This window comes from Rhagoletis pomonella, unplaced genomic scaffold, assembly GCF_013731165.1.
Source record: "Rhagoletis pomonella isolate Grant_MI unplaced genomic scaffold, Rhpom_1.0 Rhpom_scaffold_00009, whole genome shotgun sequence".
In the NCBI taxonomy this organism is placed as follows: domain Eukaryota; kingdom Metazoa; phylum Arthropoda; class Insecta; order Diptera; family Tephritidae; genus Rhagoletis; species Rhagoletis pomonella.
The window spans coordinates 36,008,919-36,017,376 of record NW_023458563.1 but is presented as its reverse complement, the minus strand read 5'-3'; the positions used below and the strand labels follow the sequence as shown (position 1 = coordinate 36,017,376).

General features: G+C 34.9%; 1 long non-coding RNA gene across 1 annotated transcript; it reads left to right on the top strand.

Moving 5' to 3' along the window:
* Nucleotides 1–1,898: 1,898 nt before the first annotated feature.
* On the top strand, nt 1,899–2,542 carry LOC118745908. Its single transcript, XR_004993735.1, has 3 exons — nt 1,899–1,990; nt 2,052–2,232; nt 2,296–2,542. It is a non-coding gene; the product is annotated as an uncharacterized LOC118745908 (long non-coding RNA).
* Nucleotides 2,543–8,458: the final 5,916 nt, after the last annotated feature.

Here is an 8,458-nt window from a genome sequence, read left to right as displayed (position 1 = left end):
GCCCATTTTTTGCCCAAAAGCATGTTTTTTCAACTTAATTGATATATGTATGTATTGCAAGAGGAGCTTTATGAAATTTGCTTCAAGATATGTCAACTTTAAATTTGGCATGCGTGCTAAGAAAAACATTGGCTTCAACATGACTATGGAGAACTTGTTCCAAATAGTGTAAAGGGGAGTCGAACTACCCCAAAAAATACTCAGTCTATCCAGAGTGTCCTACTGATAAGTACATTTCTTTTGAGAGGTGATAGGCGAGGTCTAGACGAACAAAAAATTATATGGGAGGTGGGATCTAAAATGGAATCCTGTGGAGAAGGTGATCGACAGTAGTTCAAGAAAAAAATTCTCACGCCTAAACGAAAAACCCTAATGAAGAACCCCTATAGAGCTTTTTAGCTACTTAATTGTATCAGCTTAAAAAAAATATTTTGAGGGTGTTTTTTTTTAGTTCTTACGGAAATCTGGGCATTACAAAATCAAACTTTCAAGATTTGTTTACCCTTGTTTTACTTTGGCGGCAATTTTGATATAAAAAAGGTCCTATTAACCTATATCTCTTAATTTTTTTTCAAAATGGTTATGAAATTTCGTTCAAATTTTCCCAGCATATGTCATACAAATTTTTTGGTTTTACTCCGGAAAAAATATGTTCCAATTAGTATTTTTATTGATAGTTCGGCCATTTTGGCATAAAAAAGGTCCTACTAACCTATATTTCTGATTTTTTTCAAAATCGTCATGAAATTTCCTTCAAATTTGCCCAATATATGCTGAGTAGCTGGACGGTGCGGACGTGTTTTTGATGGGTCTGGCAAACGCTGCTTTTTGTTAATGTCGCGAGGAAGGATATAATTTTTTCTTCATTTGCATACATTCTTAAAAGCTGGCAAATTTTTTGTCTGATGGAAATGAGATAGTGATCCTAACTTTTGCAAACCTGTGCTTTGTTTAATCTCAAATTCAATCGTTATGCCTTTCACCTTGAGTGTATCAACATCTTACCGACTGATGCTGAGATTTTGCTAAATTCTAACAAGCCTTTCTTTTGTAATTTGTGTTTGGCCGCTCGGCGCGAATCTCTTCGCTCGCCGCCTCTCATAGTTCCGGATAATATTGCTGTTTCTAATTGTGCTAACGAACTGGTAAATATTTCTGCTCCTTCTAATATTCAATTCGGCGCGCATCTACCTGCTACTCTTATGCCAATGGCGCTGAAATCGAACTCTTCGACGCAATCTGATGTGGATACTTTGCTTAAGGAGGTTGATTTTGACACCAATCAAAATTCAACCATGCAGTCTGTCTTTAACGAAATTGCCGCTCTTCGAGCTGAAAATGCCCGAGTAGTTGCTATTGAAAAATCCCTACAAGACGACAATATTCAACTGAGGAAAATAACTGAATCTCTGCCTGCTGAATTTCGAGTGTTACTCAACAGTAAGCATTACGATGAGTTGTCCACTTTCTGCTGAGATTAAATCTGTTCGTGAAAATATGTGTAACACATGTAACTATAAATCATCATTCGAAAAACTTCAAGCCAATGTTCAAACCCAGCTGATAAGTGTGGATCTGGCATCTCCTTTTCGCACTTCAGTTGATTCTGCTGCTAACACCACATCTTCGCTACCAGTGGCTGATATATCAGCTCACTCAACGCTAACAGCTGTGCCTACTTAGGCATCTCCCGAGTCCCGAGCCATTTTTTGAGTCCCGACATCCCGGGATATAATTTAATATACGACCAAATTGAAATAGAATGAAATTCAGACACTGTAATGGCGTACAAGAATTATAAAATTGCACCCTAAAAAAATCAAATAATCTATTATAATTGTAACCCTACTATTATTCTATGTTATGAAATTGCAACCCTACATGTGTAAATAATCACAGCAACTATATTGTTACCATCTGTCATTCTTCTCTGTTTTGCTTTGACCTGTCATTATAATTAGCGCGCAACTACAAATTTTCATCAATATGGGTAAGTCAGATTATATTGTTTGCTTTTAAATAAAATAAGATACATTTCTTTAAAATTATAGCTTTTGCCCACTTGAACAATGTGGATTACGTTCCACACTCAACAAAAGCGCAAGATAAAGAATCCGCCTGTTTCATTTTCTGGTTGCAGCTAAAAGTGGTAGCACAGCAATGTGCAAAACTTGCAGCAAAATTATAAAAACCAATGGTGGTTGCACCAAAGGCCTTTGGACTCATCTAAATGTAAGTAAAATCGAGCAGTTTAACCGCAATTAATTTTTGCACGTAAAAATTATATTTATTTAGGTTCACAACATCAAAGCGCAGCGAAAATCTAAAGAGGACACCAAGGTCGCACCTAAAACGAAAGTTCAGAAGATAGCAAACTATTTTTCTCCAAAGTTCGAAGAGAGCCTTATGGCTGTTGTAGCACGGTTAACTGCGGTGATGGATTGCCTTTCAGAAAGTTGACAGAATCCAAGGAATTGAGAAAATGTCTTGAAGCACGAAACTTCAATGTTCCTAAATCTGCAGACTCAATAAAGGAGCTTATGATGACCTTTTTTAAAAAATGTCGCGATAACGTCGCATATGAAATTAGGAAATTAAAAAGTAATAACGAAAAATTCAGTTTGATATTTGACGAGTGGACGTCAACTTCAAACAAAAGGTATTTAAATATTATTGTTCGTGGAAGTAGCCAATATTTAAATCTCGGTCTTGTCAGACCATGGTACAATAAAAACAGGTAGAAGCCAAATTGACATCAAACCTACAAAAGTCAAAGTTTTCGGGAGAGTAAAAATAAAAATGAGCGTGTGTAAGGAAAAATAAAAAATTACATTTCGCTGGTTGACGTTTTTGAGTAAATTTGAAGTTTTGTTTCTATTTATTTATTTTTCTTTACTTAAAATTTGTTAATTTGTATGTTGTTTTATGTTTTTAATTTATGAGTTGCAGTGTTGTTGGAGGGACTTTCCGGCATAAGGGTCATAGGAACAGCACTTGGCATCAAACGTGCCTTTCCTGTACCTCCCGGTGCATTTATGAAATCTGCTGCTTTAAAATGTTTAACGCACAGCAAGGCATTTCGCTGCAGCTCTGGCCCACAGCTGCTTTCGCAACGCTCTTTACGCGAAGGACATTGAGGCACGTTAAATGGTATCTGCTTCATATTTAACACCACATAAAAAACGGTGTTGCATTTTTAACACATACATTAAGTATAAACTGCACAATACTACAAAAATTCAAATGTTAATTAAAATTTGTTATTAACGAACATTCAAAAAAAAAAACAACGATATGACATTCAAAGCGTAACGAAATATAGGAAATAAATGAAAAACAAGTTGAAGTTTAAAGGTTTGGTTCTCATGAGAGCAACGTCATTTTGGCTTCTACCTGTATTTATGTGCCTTGTTGTCAGACTAAAAAATTCTATAACAGCAAGTGTTTGTGCCGAATTTTTAAAAGAAAGGCTTGCTGTTTTTAATTTATCACTATCTGGAGACATTGTCTCCATAACTACAGATGGCGATAGTACTATGATAAAAGTGGGAAAAACAATTGCACCTTCCCAACAGCTTTGCTTCGCGCATGGAATACAATTAGCGCTTATTGATGTTTTATATAAAAACCCATTGTCAGCTGTTTTTTCAACGGATGTAACGAACATGAATAGTGATGATGATGAGGGCGAAGATGGCGTAATATTTGAAAGGCTTTTAATAAGTAAAAATACTCAATTTTCGGAAATGAATGATAACTATAACATCAAACACTTTCAGAAAATCGCCCACTAAAAACGATCTTTTGCAAACATGTAAAAGATTATCACGGTAAAGAGCTGAAATTAATAGTCGATTGCAAGACGTGTTGGAATAGTATGGTCTGCATGCTCGATCGTTTTTTATTACTAGAAACTTCCGTTAAAAAAGCTCTCATCGATTTAAAAATAACTCCCATATCTGACAATGATAGTTATATTATAAAAAGCATTTTAGATGTTTTAAAGCCTGTACAAATGACTGTAGAAGCTTTGTGCCGTTCTGATATGAACTTGTGCAAAGCTGATGCGGCGATGACTTTCATGTTGCAGGAAGTTTCGAAATCAAATTTTTTTTCAGCAACGAGCTATTAAGTGCTCTAAAAAGGCGTATTAAAGAGCGAAGAAATATTTATTGCGCTACTTTGAACTTTTTGACGAATCCAAAAATAAATTCAGAGTTAAATGACTTATGTCAGTTTAGTAGTTCCTCAATAAAAAAAAAAACAAATAATAAAATTTTGGCAAACATTTGGTACAAGGTCTATTGACGATCCTACGGGTGACGAAAATTTCGGATTATCATGTTTTGATGAAAATGAAAGTGAATGTTCAGAAAGTAAACTTCAAAACGCTATTGCAAAATGTGTAAGCCCAGATAAAACGCAGGACTCTTTTATTCATAAACTAAGCGACATTGTTTCACAAGAAGTAGATCTTTTTGTATCAGGTGGATCTCGAGGATCTAATTTACAAATGGTTTACTAACAGTTTCTCCAACTAGCTTGGAGTCCGAAAGGTGCTCCTCAACGGCTGGATATGTTTGCAATAAACTAAGATCTAGTCTTGCGGATGATAAGCTAGATGCTTTAATATTTCTATGATATTTTTTAAACTAAACCCTATACTTGGATAAAACCATTTTTAAAGAATGAAAATAATGTATTGAAAACCTTAATAGTAAAAGATAAGACTGTCTTAATAGCATATAAGTATTTTGATGATAAGTATTGATTTTTCATAGAAGAATTTTAGCCAGTGTATTTACAATACGACACAATAATATTAATACACATATGTGTATATGTATAAATATATGTAAGTCCACAGATGATCACTTATTTTTTACTTTTATAAAAATTACTGTGACTGCAATGTCAATGAATTTCTTTCTTTTTTAAATTGATATAAAATAAAGGCATTTATATTTTTTTGCTTAAAAACACAAATTTATTTTATTTCTAGTATTCGCACTAAAGCAAGACTAATTAAATTAATAGTAATAATATCCCGAAATATCCGATATCCCGGGATTCACAAAATGGTCCGGGATTGGATGCCTTAGTGCCTACGTCTGCTACCGCCAATTGTGCTGATGTTCTGTGTCAGACGTCATCGAATGCTGCGTCCACTGTTGCTGCTGCGTTTGAGTCTATCTCTCCGTCTGTTTTGCCTAGCTAATACGAATAGCTCTGAGTTACCTGGTCGTTCATCTGGTGGTAGTGCAAATGATGCTTGCTCTTCTAACGACAAGTGGGGTGTATCTTACAACAACGTGCCATTGCTGACTTTTACTTCGCATTAATTGAACACTTCGCCGGGCTCTGTTGATTCTGCCTGGATTGTAGCTAAAGCTTAGTATCCAGCTCTTAAGAAAAGCAAAACTCCATATAAAATGACGTACAAGAAATGGCTAAGAAATTTTCTTGAGTCAAATTTCCTTAAGGCAGTACGCAGTTCTTCAGAAATTTAGTACGCTTTCTACTACGGTTTTCTAAAGCTTTTGTGAAAAAAGAGCACAAGGCAACCCAGGTTTGCAACAGAAATATATGCCCGCTCCATTATTTCTTGAGGAAAGAGTGAGGCAACAGGCTGTGAGGTATAAAAAATGTCAAAATTCCTTGGACACACACGCGAAATAATGGCAATTTTTTCTTGACCGTTTTCTTAAGAGCTGGATACTAAGCTTAAGAATAAAAAGAGAATGCGTAAGCGAAAGCAAACGCGCGTAGTGGGTTCGGGTGAGAGCAATGAGCTCGAGGTAGCTGCACGCTATAAGGGGCTACATTTGTCTTCCTTCTCACCGACTGTTTCGGCTGATAATATTAGGTGCGTACTCGTATTGAGAGGACGAAATTCTCCAGCAGCAAAAGTTCTGAGAATTTAGCAGCATTCGCTCTCAAAGAGACGAAATATCAACAGAAGTACGAGAACGCGAAATTTGCAAAAACTTGCAACCTTCGAAACAGCTGATCACCTGCACAGTTGCCACTGGTGATTAATTTGGCAATTTATTTTCTGTTTGGTACATTTTCCCCCGATTTGGCATTTTATACAATTGAATAGTTTTCGATAAGAAAAACCTTTTTGAAATACAAATTAATTATATCGGAATGAATAAGTTATTTTTCTCATAATTATTTGTGATATCACATAGTGACGCATTCAAAAACAAGAGTATCTCCTCCAAACAGCCATCATTGATCCAAAAACAATGTAATAGATATAACTACAGATGTAGCTTTAAAATTATAAAATTTTTATTTCAACAATCAACCTACCAAAACCGAAAAGCAAAGCTAAAGCTCATTTCACGGAAACCCGGTGACTTTTCTACGGAACGCTTGGGTCCCGCGAAACCCACCTAAGGAAGCTCTGATATATATAACATACTCTTGGAAATGACACTAAGTAGAATTAAATGTGTGCCTGTAATTTAACCAAAGTTATGAGTATTCGGAATTTGCCATCTTAAAGGAAACTCAAGTAAAAAAAAATCAATTATTCCGCTGGTACACCTATTTCCCGATAGTTGTTTTATGCTAGAAACTGCTGGTTCAACACTTGTATAATGTGTTCATAAGTCGGTTAGCCCCAACAAACATTTAGGTTAAAAGACGATTCTAATGTGTTTCTCTAAGGTGAAGGTTAGAAGACGATTAGATAAACTTTCGAGAATTGTAGCATTATCTGCAAAAAGAGGACTTAGTTCTCAATATCAAGAAAGAGGTTAGATATCTAATCGAATTCTAACGTTGAATTCTAATTACTAGATTAGAATTCTAACGTAAATTCAAAATATTTCTCTAACGTTAGAGACTTTGTTGGCTGTGGTGTAAAAACAAAGTTTAAGCTAGTCATCGAGGCGAAATTTTCCAATTTTTTATCAATTACACATGCCGAAAGTTTCGCCACGTTTTTTGAGGTTAGAAAAAAAATCTGACGCGATGGATCAAAACGGGCCTCAAATTCGTGTTCAGCGACCCTAAAAACATATTGCACACCTAAACTGGTCAAAAGAACCATTCATCAATTTTGTTTTTTTGTAGTCCTGTTTTATTTATAATTTACATTACCGAGCTTAACTGAGTTTCCATTTTTACTTATGTTTCAACGTTCAAGGATTAAGATGAAATCCATGAGATGAGTAAATTTCATTCTGGCTACGCCGATGAACACAACAAACGTTGTGTATATTAAATTTACTCACTTTTTCGTTGTATACTAGCATTAATAATAAAATTTGCAATAAATAACTCAAAACGCCATATTTTCTTTCGTTTATTTACAAAGATGTGTTTGTGATCAGCTGATTTTCTTACTTGCAAGTTTTAGCTGGGAAAAATTTTTCCAGCAGAAATTTGCAGCTCTCTTTCACATTCTGCTCTCTCAATTTCCCCTACTTTGCAAGTTTTTTAGGTACCAGAACGCAAAACCAGTAAAAGTTTTCTAAAACTTTAGATAGTTGGGCGTACGAGTACACTCCCATTATTGGATACGTGGAGAAGCATACAGGCATACGCAAAGAACACATCGTATGCAGCGTTGCCGCTTTGGTAATTTTTTACCAAAACTGGTAATTTTTTTCTTTTTAGGAGGAGTTTGGTAATTTGGTAATTTTTTTCTCAATTTGGTAATTTTTTTAACGTAAGTCTTTTCTTTTAAGTTTTTAATACTAACTTATTACATATAAAAATTTATAACTTTGAACCTTCTGACAATTGCACAAAACAAAAAAATTTGCTTATGTACTTACATATGCATGTATCTACACCTTAAGATAGCCAAAAATTTAAAGGGCTCTTTAATGTAACAATTTGCCTTGACAACTCAGAACTTTTAGTATGAGTTTGCAATATAGCAGGAAACCACCCATTTTTCCCAATATGGCGGCTCGATCACAGCCCCTACAATCCCACACAAATCTGGATTTTGGATCATTTTTACCTGCCGGAACCAATGGTGAAAGAAAATAATTTCACGGGACTAATTAAAAGTTTGCGATTAAGTACGAATGTGACCCACTTATAAAATAGTAAAAGTAAATTTTATCTACCGTTTAACGATACATTTGCTGGTTTCATGTTTTGGTTTTAAGTTATGTAAAATAAATTATGTAAAATACTGTATGTTACAGCCCATTTCCACCAAACGCTTAACTACAGTTAAGAGTTTAGATATTTTCAACAAGAGGTGTTCTGCAATGTTTATTTATTCGTTTTTGTTATTTTCCTTCCATTTGCTTGCACCTAATATGAGCAACTACCTCCTTCGAGTTGTAATCTGCTTTTTTCCAATAGGCAAAAACTGCAGTAGAAATGAACTATTAAACACCTTTTAAATGTTTATAAATCTATGAGCGACTTTTTTCTTTTATGTTTAGGGCCGATTGTTCAATGTCTGATTAGTACAAATCGGAGG